Raw genomic sequence first — 13,041 nt, 5'->3', positions numbered from 1 at the left:
ATACCTTGGTTCCCAAAGCACTTTATCCAATCCATCCCAGAAAAAGGAGAAGCAGCTGCTCCAAATCCACTAACCGCTTTGTCCAATGTTTCAATTTTGGACTTAGCTAAAAACTCTTGCAAGCACCAACAAGTACTGGACAATTTGCTTAGGAAGATTAAAGTTAAGCCCAGTACCATGCCTGAAGACATGGCTCAAATTGTAAATTTAGCCATGACAAATGCGCCAATCACCTTCTCGGATGAAGACCTTCCAAAGTCTCACACCTTCTATAACAATGCCTTGTACATCATCGTCCGACCAAGAGGAATGACAGTACCTCATATACTGGTCGATGGAGGCAGCGACCTCAATATATGCCCCGAGATGACAATGAAGGCATTAGGCATCAAAGAGGAGGAGTATATTCCGGATCCAATTACTATCTATGGATTTGACAACCATGGCTGTTTTCATCGCAAAATTTTTAACTTTTTGCGAGTCAAACTGACCTTTGAAAAAGATTTTGAAAATAACTCGCCTCCGTTTAAAAATGCGGGAAAATTCCGTAGAATGGGACTTGCCTGTCGGTACGAGGTTCAACCGTTCCTGCCACCTTTAACAGGGGTAATTGAACCAAGGATCAATCTTATGCTATACTCTATTCAACTTGTCTAAATCATATTCTAATTTCTAAATGCACATAGAATCAGGCATGTGCTATGAATTTTCAGAAAATGCACATTTTGAAAACATGATGTTTGCTTTGAATGATTGAAATATTTAGAAAATGTAAATCTTAGAAATGATATCACATGAGAAATCGTGAAATGGGATTTGAAATATACTTCTGAGAGAAATAAAAATCGATTTTGAGAAATCCTTGACATTTGGTGAAAATCGATTCTGAGACTTGGTTTCTCTGAATTCAAACTTTGAAATTGAAATTCTAACTTAGAAAATTTGAATTTTGAACTTGGGAAATACTTGAAATATTCTTTGAAATTCAATGCTTTTGGGAAAATCGATTTTGCTATAAGACTTAGGAGATTTTGAGGAATTCAATTTCCTTGACTTAGAATTTGAATTGGAATTGGCAAATGCATGAAATGAATGAATATGGATTTGAGGAATTGAGAAATACTTTTTTGTATTTTGAGAAATGCAGTGCATTTTGAAGTTAGCCTAAGAGTGTAGGCTGAATGTGGCTAATGTGAAGATCATAAATCTATGTATCATTCGTATTCTGACTATGGCCATAAATACAAATTCCACCAAGTTTATAAACTTCATAGAAGCTAGTGCATGTGCCATTCGTGTAGACCATGGTGAATTTGTAAAAATATGCATGAATCATCATCCATCACACATTAACATTATAAAAAAAATAAGCTATATGCAATGCTGCCTAAGCTAAGCAGGAAATGTAAATTCTTATTCCAAAGTTTAATTACAAGTTACATCACTATTGAAATTTAAATACATGAAAAATAAAGTCTTCAATGTACCTGCAAAACTAGAAAACTTGGTTAATGAAAATATGTTGGCTTTTCTAGATTTATCCAACAATATCAGGAAATTGTTGGATTTTGCCAGATATAAGCCTTTTCCTTGATTCCCTTAAATAAAAATGATAAAGTATGAAATAAAATTGAATAAATATGAAAGAGAAGATATGAAATTTCGAAATTGGGGTCAAAATGACCAAAATACCCCTCATAACAAGACTATAGCCTTGAAATTAGGGTTTTTAGAAAGATATTTTGATAAAATGCAAGTTTTGAAATTTGAATGGAATAAACTCAAACAAATATGCTATGACATGATGAAATTAGGGTTAGGGATTTCGAAATTTAGGTCAAATGACCAAATTGCCCCTGATAGCAAGACTATGGCCTTGAAATCAGTGTTTTTAGAAATAGATTTTGGTAAAAACTTAGGTTTTATGCACTAAATGAAATCAAATGAGCACAAAATTAAACCTAAAGCATCCTAATATGATTATGAACATGATTAAACCCTAAAAACATATGCTTATGCACGAAAATCCAATAATATCACAAAAACTATGATTTTAGCAGTGTTTTTGGATCTTTTAGGAACCCGGTTTTGCAATTTGCTTAATTCAGCCATCAAATGGATTCCAAAATCCATAAAAATTGGTACCTGCACTTGTTATAACCCTAATGTCGAATTAGAATTATAAAAATAATTTTTTGACATTAAATTAATCCGAAAATTGCATTAAACCCTAAAATATGCTATTTTTGACCTAATTCACTAACCAGTCTCAATCCAAGACCTGAACTAGGTGTCAAATCTCCATGAAAATTTATGAAATTTTACAGAGACTAACTAAGAAGAAAAACAGAGATTTTCCAATTTACAGATTAGAAAAATCATCTCCGGTTAGGGAGAAACCCTTCCGGCAATCTGAACTAAAATATATCACTCTTAACAGGGATTAAAACAGCTATTCCAGATTGAAAATACAGACATAAATAGCAATTCTAAACAAAAATCTCTGAAATTTTCGTGGTGAACAGTAGACAAAAAAATAAGAATACTCAAATTTTACAGATCATGAATCGGATCTGTAGTTTGGGATTTATGACTAACACAAGTCTGATTAGGGTTTTGGTAAACCCTAACGAGTTTTAAATTTAAAAACAGATTTTCTAAAAAGGGAAAAATACTAAACAGTGATCAAAAAATCCGAAAATTTCACAGAAGACAGATCTACTCAATGTAAATCCATAGCACTTTACAGATCTAAAATCGGATATAAGATGAGATAAATATCATAACAGCAAGTTACCTTCGTGATTTTAACCACGATTTTAAAGCTTAAAAACCCGATTTGATGTCTGATTTTTTTGACAGGGTTCCCGAGATTCAAAACCTCTGATTTTTCTACAAAAAATCAATAACTCATGCATGCATCACATATAAAAAAATCAGAAATAAACAATGAGTACTTCAATCCGAAATAACATTATCTTTACTGTTCTAAACCTAAAACACACAGAAATTTAAGAAACTTGACAAACCATGCATTAACTAATGTAAATAAATAAAATAAACCATAAAACAGTAAATAAAACTTATTTCTATGCTATAGAACATAAAACAAACATGAATAAACCATGAAAATAAAATAAAAACAGGGAATCAATGGCTGGAATTTAATATCACCTTTAAAACATAGATTTAACCCATTAAAAAGGGTAAATCATATATTTTATTGGTTAATAATGTAAAGAATCATATTAAAATTAATTCTAATGGATTAAAATCTCTGTAAATCATCCAAAACAGGGTTAGATCACCTTCTTTGATCGTTCTTTCTGATTCTTGATGGTTCTTGAGGTTGAATCCATGGTTTAATCCATGAAGGTGATGGTGCCAATGGCTAAATCATGCTTAAAACAATGAAAAATATTAAATAAAAACTAAAAATTAAAGAAAATAATTACCTTGAGGTTGCTGTAATGGAGGAAGGGCTGGAGAGGAGAGAGAAGCTCCAAGAGTTGAAGGTAAGTGAATCATGAAAATTGTCCCCCCTATAGCCTCTTTTTATAATAATTTTTTAGGTTAAAAATCAACAATTTTAAAAACTTTGGACTCTCTAAGGGGGGGCGATTTTTGGGTGGAGTTACCTATATGCCCTTGACCTAAATTATCCTAATTAATCCCTAATTAACCCCTAACTAAACCTAAGAATCCCCCAAATGTGGCGCCACTTGGCGTTTTCTCACATTGGGTTTTTAAAGTTTTAACTAAAACTTTTAAAAACAACAATTTAAAAACCAAACTTTAAAAATGAGTTTTCAAAATAGATTTTGACTCTTCTAAACTTCTAAAACTAACCAAGACACTGACTAAGCCTAAGCTAACCCTGACTTTCTCAAATGTGGCGCCACCCCGAGTGGGCCCTACTTGATTTTTTTCAAAAAGTGATTTTAAAACTTGAAATTGAAGGAGTTTTCAAAAGGATTTTCAAAAGCAATTTTAAAATTAGAATTTTTGAAATGGCATAGGGTTCTAACTGAATTAGAATCCCTCTGGATATGGTGCCAACTGAGTGGGCCCACATCGAGTTTTAGAAATTTTGAAATAAACACTGAAAATGACTTTGAAAAAGGGTTAAAATCGACATTTGAAATTCAAGATCTTTGAAAATAGGGTCTCAAGCGAACTGGAACTCCGAGTTAGAGTCCTGAACTCTTAGGACTCTGAGATTTTAGATTTTAAAAGCCAAATAAGAGAATTTTCCAAAAGATTTTATCAAGAAATGATGAAATAGGTCAGAAAACACAGTAAGGGTTAGACTCCTAACTCGACCGAACTCTAAAATAGAATCCTGAACTAACTGGACTCTGTAAAATGACCTAAATTTCGAAAACAAACGGAAAAGATTGAAAATGGAAGTAAAACAGACTCCTGACCAGATCAGGACTCTGAGACAGAGTCCTGATCGGACTGAAACTTTCAAAATTTTGAGAAATTTGATGAATAGAGGAATTCAGAAGCGACACCACCTCAATGGGTCTCATCTGTGAATTGAAATCGATTAAAATTTGAATTTGAAATGAATCCAGATTGTTTCCTTGAGAAAATATTTCGAAATATAAAGTCCTGGGTTGGAAAATGACAGAGTGTTGAATAAAAACCTTTCACAAAGGAGTGTCAATTTGCTAAAAATGTGTTGATTTCAAAAATTTACTGTACAAAAGAATCACCTTGGATTACCTCTAGTATTCTTTTCAAAAGGGTAAAGCTTTTTGCGAAAATGGATAAAATTCAAATCTTTTCTCTGTTGATCAACCAAAAGGATTTAAGAAATGTCCTTGGTATGATTAGCGAAAGAAATATTCAATGATATTGAAAAGCCAAAAGCGAATCGATATTGATCATAGTTATGGCGCATGTTTAAAGATGATTTTCTGGCAATCAGGCAGTGGAAATATCCTGAGCGATAAAAAGAATCCACTCAATCCATATCTCCTTGTTCATTTAAGCTGCAATCAAATATCTGCAAATAGGATCTCTCAATTGTCATCAAGATGAAGACGAATATGCGAGCTAGACCCTCGGGGCCAAAGAAGATTTGGATCATCTTCGAGATGAAAGAGTTTGTGACGGATCCTTCCAGGGAAAGTTCAGATCACCGTCGAGATGAAGGCGAATGTGATGAACCTCCCAACAAACCCTAAAAGATATTTGATTTCTGCTATCATCTAAAGATCTTGACCAATGAGCTAATATCATCAGTATAATTCTTGAGACAAAGAAGGATCGAAGCATCTCCAATATGAAGGAGTTTATGACGTACCCTTCCCAGAAAAAAGAGAAAAGTCAAGACATCTCCAAAATGAAGGATGATGCAATAAGAATTCCCCAAAGAAACCTCAGAAAGCTCAATGTCTCAAAAAGAGTGCCAAAAGATCATCATGGGAAAAACCCAAGATATCAAACTGCCAAAATTGGCAGAATTCATCTTTTCTTATGCAAAATTCTTCTATTAATATCCTTCAATTACTTGCTTTTATGAAATTAAGAATATTTCTTCTCTATTCATATCAAGGAAATGGATAACTTCCTTGAAGAAACTCAACAACATTAAAATTTGAATTCGACTCTGAAAACCGGGGAGTTAACCTCATTTGGAAGGAATACTCTAGGTAAAAAGAGAGAATATCTTTTGCACACATGTGCACATTCTCAAGCATTTGAATCAACTACGAGTTATCTTATTGGCAAAACTTTCTAGTTATCCAAGAATGAAATAAATATTCAATATCTATTTTTGATGCAACCTAGCATTGTTTACATTTTTCAAAAGAGTTGCCTCATTCAGGCAAGGTATCTCTTCTGGACCCATCACGGTTTCCTAATTCGAGGATTCCATACGGTCCCACCCGCTCAGGATAAGGGTTAAAAACCTGAACTTCCTGTGAAAGGTCATCCATTTCAAAAGCAATTCTAGTCTCAGCAATGAGATGCCCAAGATCATCCCTTTTTCAGCTTTAGGGAACCCCATTTTTCGTCCTTCTTCAAACCCCTCTCGGATTTGTTCATCCAAACTCCGATGGTCCTATCATGGTTTCTTCGTTCGAGGATTCCGTACGGTCGTCCCTTTCAGGTTAAGGGTTAAGTCTGAGCCTCATTTTTCCATGGGGTATTTTCCGTTCAGGTTAGGGTTAAACCTGAATCTCGTTTCAACGAGGTGTTCTCTCAGTCCCATCATGGTTTTTCCCATCGAGGAATCCATGCTTTGTATATCCATCCTGGAAAGGATCATACTTGAGATTCATATCACAGGGCATCTTTCTCAAAAATGTCCCATCAGGTCCTCATGTATTCTTTTCCCATTCAGGTAAGGGTAAAACCTGAAATTCATCTTGATATATCTTTGTCCCATCCAAGTTAAGGGTTAAACCTGAGTCATTCCAAAAAGCTGATTTTGCCTCACCCATGAGACTTGATAAAAATTCTTATTTTCCCACCATTTCGGGATTTTTCACCCAAAGTCCCATCACGATTTCCTCATTTTCTATTATCTAGTTATATCATTTTCGAGGATTTCATCTCCCCAAAACCATTCAGGATAAGGTGTTAAGCCTGAAAAATCATGTCTTTCAAAATAAATTCTTCCACACCCAGTTCAGATCTGCTGACTGGCATTTTTCAAAATTTGGAGTGTTTTCTTTGCCACTAAGCTCGGCTTTCAACCAACTTAGTAACAAAGAGAGGCATCTGTGAACACCCCAAATTTTTCAAAATTTTGTAAATGTTCCCTTTTTGCCCCTGAGCCCCATTTTCTGAATAATTGAGTCAATTTCAATCTAAATTCCAATTATTTCTCGGATTCACTGAAATCAAAATCCATTTTCTATATATGACTCGATTTTGAATCCAAATCCAGTGTTAAAACACAAATCTGAGCCTTGTTATCCAAGTTTTAAACCAAAATTACAAAAATACCAAAAGTAGTTTCTGAATGGCTCGAACAGTCCATCCGACATCCAGTTAGATTCATGGCTCTGTATTTCTCGATTCGAGGTTAAAAACTCAAATATTTCCTCAAAATCTGGATCTAAACCCGTTAATAGAAGAAATCGAACCCAAATTCTCAGAAAACCCTTCTTTTGTAAATATTTCTCAAAAATCCAAAAAAATAGTTTTAAATCTCTTATTTTCCACTAGTTTTAAAATTTTTATGTCAAAAATATAAAAAAATCAGAAAATTCCAAGAAAAGAACAAAAAAATAGAAAAAAGGAAAAAAATACAAAAAATGGCATAAAACCCCTTTTCCGTAATTTGAAAAAAAAAAACCTTTCTGAAAAAAAAACCTTGTAAAAGAGCCCTTTTCTTGAAAATTTTTAAAACCTAAGGGACCCCTTTGAAGAGCCTGTAACGGCCTTCTGTTACGCAAGGTCGATCATCGCCTTCTTCCATCGCTCTCTCTCTCTCTCGACTGATCCACCCTTCGATCGATCGCTCTCCCCTCATCCGCCTATCTCCAACCATCGTCTCCCTTGATCGATCACCTTTTTCTTCCTCTCTTGTTCATCTCCAATGGCCCCTTCCCTTCCCGATCCTTCTTCTCCCTCTTTAAAAGGGCGCGAAAGGGAAGCCCTGAGGTATCCGTTCTCACCCCAGCCCCCTTCTTGCATCTTTTTCAATCCCCCTTCTGGCATCCATCACGATCGGTCTTCTGCCTCACCTCGTTTATCTTCATTTCCTTCTCCTGATCTTCCCTTTCCCCTGGATGCATCTTCTTCATCCCCCTCCTCTTCTAGTTTTCCCCAATCAGTTGAAGAAAGTCAAACCTCCCTATTCTGAAGGTTCCTGCAAGCAAAGGGAAACCAGCGAGCTTCCCTCTGGTTCCATTAAAGAAGTATCAGCTCCCTCTTTTCGGACTTCTACAACCCGCTTCGGTAAGTACCCCTCTTTCTCTTTTGTTTTCTCTGAATCCTCTGTGGGTTGCTTTCCTCTTCATTTGACCCCCATTAATGCACTCCTAGTGGTGTTGATGTTGCCTGTGCAACATCAACCCATCCCTGTGCTACAATAAATGGAATGTGCGGTTCCTACATTTTTTTTCTTTATTTCTTTTTCCTTCCCTTAATGAATTGTTTCTGAATTTTATTTGATTTTTCGCATCGCACATGATCCTTTGTTCTGCATTGAGTTGCTATCCTATCATTTTCTTTTATCATCTCAATTTCCCATTGGCATCAGATTTTGGGTTCCATTTTTAATGATCGACTGGTATTTTGATCTCCGGCTCTCTGTTGTATCTTTCTGATGGCCAAGATCGTCTGCTATATTTGACTCTTTGTTTTTTCCTTGTTGTTTTATTGTCTTTTATCATTGGATTTCTTGTTTTTAACAACATCAGATTACATTTTGTTCACTTTCATTTATTGTACTAGCTTTGATAATCCTGTATCTCCATTTTAATTTTTGCACTTTGATTTAAATTCCATTCCATGTGTATATCTTGCTGTAAACACCCCAAATTTTTCAAAGTTTTGTAAAAATGACCCTTTTTGCTGCTGACCCCATTTTCTGAGAAAATCAAAGCATTTTCAAAGCTAAATTTTAGCCATTCTTCAGATTTTCTGAATTAAATTCCATATTGGTATATTCAAAATTAATTCCGGATCCAAATCCAGGACTTTAAATCCATATTTCTTCAAAATCCGGATCCAAACCCATTTTTAAAGAAATTTTCTCAAAATAGTTTTTAAATTCTCAGAAAAATTCCCTTTTGTAAATATTTTTGCAAAAACACAAAAAAAAATAATAGTTTTAATCATCGTTTTCTCGTAAAACTTTAGGATTTTATTCTAAAAATGCAAAAAAATGGAAAAATAACATAAAAAACCAAAAATTGGGAAAAACTACAAGAAAAACTTAGGATTTTTTTAAGCTTTTTAAAACCATTTTACCAAAAAACATCACCTTTTTTCAAAAATTTCCTAAAAAGGAAACCTCTTTTTGGAAAAAGGGAGGATTTCTAACGGACTCCTCCCGCGCTTCTCTCTTCTCCTCTCTCCATCGTCGATCTCAAAACCGACTCCTCTGTTCTTCACTCCACATCTTCAATGAACTTCCTCTCTCGAACCCTCCAATTGCCCTTTAAGAATGGACTTCCATCAACTCTCTCTCTCAAAAAAAAAGGAAGCAATATCCATCCATTGTCTACTTTTCTTCTGAAGGATTCACTATCTCGCATCGATTTTCCTCCATCACTTCCCCTTTCTGCTCCCCTCTTCCGGAATCCCTGCAAGCAAAGTGAAGCCACCAGACTTCTCTCTGGTTCCCCCTGAAGGAGAATCGACCTCCTCCTTCCTTCAGAAACTCCTGCAAACGAAGAATCGGATTGACTCTCTCCTTCAGAATTCCAGCAATCTTGCTGGAAGTTCCCGTTTAACATCCATCTTTTCGAGCCATGCTCACACTGAAGGAAGCCTATCAAGCCCCGGCAGCAATCGACTTCTGAACATTCCTCATTCTGGGCATATTGATCTGGCCTTTTCTCCAACTGACGGAAGAGAGTGTATCTCGCTGCAGGAATTTCCAGTAACTAGTCCAACAAAACTGAGGCATATGGATGAAGAAGGTGACATTCCCAAGCCAGACAATGGGCTATTTAGAAAGGTGCCACTTATATATGGTAACAAAAGTTATAGATCAAATGGTGTAGAAGCTGAAGCTACACTCGATGGCTAACTCTGCTTGAATTGGAAGAGGGAACACCAGATATGACTCAAGATACTATGGTAGTAAAGCAGGATGTAGTTGCATGTAATCTCAGCTCAGATTCAGCACTAAACATTTTTTTTAAAAAGGAAGAAGTAGTTAAAAAGGATGATAATCGTGTGAAGAAAGATACTGAATTTCTCAAATCTGATGCCCAAAAGGAAAATTGATTTGTAAGTATACTGATTTACTGTCGTGATGATCTATTGTCGCTAGAATCTACATGCTGGCTAGAATCAAGGTTTTCTGCTGCTGTCAAAGGAAGTTCATCAAACTATCAAGCTGTGATAGATCAATATGAGAAGCCAAATGGTTGTGCGAGGTTATTTGTTTAAAATCAATTCACAATTGTAACAACGACTGTTGTTGATACTCATACCAATACTTTCCCACAGCACACTAAAGGTTCCCTTTTATAATACATTACTTGCACATCACTTTCTCGCTGCCTACACTAATTCCGTGCTGCACATATACAATACCTGTTCATTTTTTTTTATTTTATTGTTTTTGTTACATTTCATAATACTTGCCTCCATTCCATTTCCTGTAGTGCATTTTATCATTAGCTCTTCATGTCCTCATCACTACACCACTCACTTCATTACATTTTGCACTACATCCCACAACATAGCTTTTACATCAATGCCCTATGTAACACCATCCCCTAATGCACTTCACTACCATCACCACTTAGACCACCAAAATTTTGTTTTCATATTTACCTACGTATATAAGCATTGCTACAACATAGTATCTGTGTTGCCCATCCTCGGTGCTCACTAAACTCATCCCTGCGGCATTTGTACACCTGTTATTTTCCTTGTTGCATGTCACCTGTAACATTACACAGTATTGTTATGTCCTTCTCAATTGTAAGTTTCAGCAGTCATCTATGTGTAACTGTGTTGTAGGCATCATCATCATGTGAGAATTAAGGGGTTCGGGTCCTTCCAGACCAACTTTTGGGTATTCTGTATACATTATTGTGTGTTTTGCCTATTATGAGCTCGTGTTCTGTCATGGTTTGAGAATCCCTTGAGGAGCTATTGGCTATCCTGGGAACAATTTTTGTAAAGAGGGAACCTACAGAAACCACGTCCAAGCACATTATCAGTAACCATTTTTTTTTTGGAGCCACTTTGCAGGGATTGATTTTGCAGTAATCGAGTCATTGCAAAATCAATTCTTTGTTAAAACAGTCCATCATTTTGCGATTGCTAAGAAGGAAATCCTTTGATTTACTATGTTGAAGACTTCTTGATTGGTTAAAAAGGTGCCTTGAAATGCTAAATAAAATCACCCTGATCCAGAAGATGCTCTCAACTGATAAAAGCCAATTAGTCATATTATGTATCATCAGCCTGAGCAAGCAGTTTCAAGAATCGGTTTGGTAATCAATTTACTGCTATAACTTATAACTTATATGCGTATTCTGGTTACTGTATAGCATCTCTATTAACACCTGTAATATACTTCATCCCATTGCACCTGTGTACTGTTACATTCATAACATGTTTATTTTGTTTGTTCTTGGTGTTTTATCACCTTATAACTATTTACCTGTCACCATTCATCTTCACAACCTAACCCTTTAGAATTTTTCACCAACACTTGCTTCACTGCACACTTTATTTCTGTTGTATATTCTCCAACCACTCATATTTCAGCATATTGTCCATTCTATCACTTATTACTACAGTCCCTTACCTCATTACATTCCATATATATATATATGCCTATATATATATACATATACATGCATGTATAGATATAAGTATATAGGTATGTATGTCATTTCTTTCCATCATGTACGTCTTGGCGTATGAACATTTTTCCATTGACATCTATGTGATGTGCATGATCTTTCTTCTATTTTCATACTAATCAAGTGATTTGCAGGGAATATGTGGAGGATATCATCATTCGGAATTGTAAATTCAATTTTATGTAATAAAATTAGGTCTTAATGAGGATTTACATTTCCTGTTTTAGATAGAATGAATGAGCATTGTAAATTCCATGAATTCTTGATTTTCATATCATTTCCTTCATTTCTCAAAAAAATCTCACAAATGTGAAACACGAATGGCACGTACACCATTTCATAAGAGGTAATAAATCCTAAGTTGATGATTTGCATCAATGGCCATAGTCAGGATGTAAACAAAACTTAGTATTTTTATCTTTTATAAAATAACACTAGATCCACGCTGGACCCTTTTCAAATTCCTCATATTTTCTTTAAATATTTTTTTTCTCTTTTATCAGAGTCTAATCTAAAATTAATTCAATATATATACCAATGGCCATAGTCAGAGTATATTGAGAGTTGATTTCATTTTGAACTCTATAAAAGCACCAAAATGTACTTTATTCTTCATTTGAATTTAAATGTGGTTATTATATAATACATGCAATGACCATAGCCAGGGATGTATTATATCTTCAATCTCATTCTTAATTCATTTAAAGAATGGAATAGTTTTTCAAAATCCAATTTTAAAATTATTCAAATTCATTCATCATTTAGGATAGAATTGCACCATATTTTCAAAATTCTTTTCAAAAACCCAAATGATTATCTCTTCTTCAATTTCCATTTCAATTTATCAATTCTATCCCATTTTCAAAATCCAAATTTTGACTTTGAAATCAAATTCAAAGTTCAATTTAACTTTGAAATTCTTGATTCATTTTCTAAAAATTCCAAATTCAAGTTTCAATGTCCAATTTGACTTTGAAATTCATTTATATATTCAAAATTCTCAAATCAATTTTAAAATTCCAAAATCCAAAGTCTACATCCTAATCTTCGATCCAGATTTCCAAGTATAAATCCAATTCCACTTTGGATCTCAGACTTAAGATCCAAATTCCATTTAGGATCCAGAATCCAATTTCATCTTGGATCTCAGATTAAGATCCAAATTTCATTTAGGATCCAGAATCCAATTCTACTTTGGATCTCAGACTTCAGATCCAAATCCATTTTAGAATCCAGAACTCAATTCTACCCTGGATCTCAGATTTCAGATCCGATTCCATTTTAGGGTCCAGAATCCAACTTCACTTTGGATCTGAGACTTCAGATCCAATTCCATCTTAGGGTCTAGAGTCCAACTTCACTTTGGATCTCAGACTTCAGATCCAATTCCATCTTAGGGTCCAGAGTCCAACTCTATCTTGGATCTCAGACTTCAAATCCAAATTCCATCTTGGATTCCAAATCTTGGATCCAATTCCATTCAAAATTTCAGATCCAAAATCCATCTTGATTCCAATTT

This window comes from Nuphar pumila, chromosome 13, assembly GCF_984573655.1.
Source record: "Nuphar pumila chromosome 13, dmNupPumi1.hap1.1, whole genome shotgun sequence".
Lineage (NCBI taxonomy): Eukaryota > Viridiplantae > Streptophyta > Magnoliopsida > Nymphaeales > Nymphaeaceae > Nuphar > Nuphar pumila.
This window is presented reverse-complemented; position numbering follows the sequence as displayed.